Raw genomic sequence first — 556 nt, forward strand, 5'->3', positions numbered from 1 at the left:
ATTTAACACTCTTTTCAAGATTAATCCACAATTTTTGAGCCACACGCCTTCATCACCGATTGCATGTAGGCTCATTATCTCCAAGAATTAAAAGATTTTAACACAAAAATCATCATCTTTGAATAACTTCCTGAAAACAAAATAATCCCGATTCCAACAAGTTTTCAAAGGAATAAATCCTAATAGAGTTGCATGCAAGACCTATCATCCGAAAATGTGATCAGACCTCACATGCAAGGAATTTTTCCTTCTTTCTTGGAGATTTAAAGAACTTAGGTCACAGATTATCATCCCCAACGAAAACACAGGTGGGTCTTTGATGAATAATCTCTCCTCTTTAAATCCCGCAAGTAGCCAAAAACCGAATAATGAGAAAGATAAAGATTTTCAGACTTTTAAAGGATAATAGAACAGCTTTAAAACATACCTGTTCTTGATAAGAGACACGAGCAGGTCTTTAAGATCAGCAAAAGTCTTTAAGTTTTGCTTGAAGATGGAATCGGTTGGAAAGAAATAGATGAAATAGCTGGAAGTTTGAAAAGTGAAGGACTTTCAA

The sequence above is a fragment of the Cynara cardunculus genome (assembly GCF_001531365.2).
Source record: "Cynara cardunculus var. scolymus isolate 2C chromosome LG 6, CcrdV1, whole genome shotgun sequence".
In the NCBI taxonomy this organism is placed as follows: domain Eukaryota; kingdom Viridiplantae; phylum Streptophyta; class Magnoliopsida; order Asterales; family Asteraceae; genus Cynara; species Cynara cardunculus.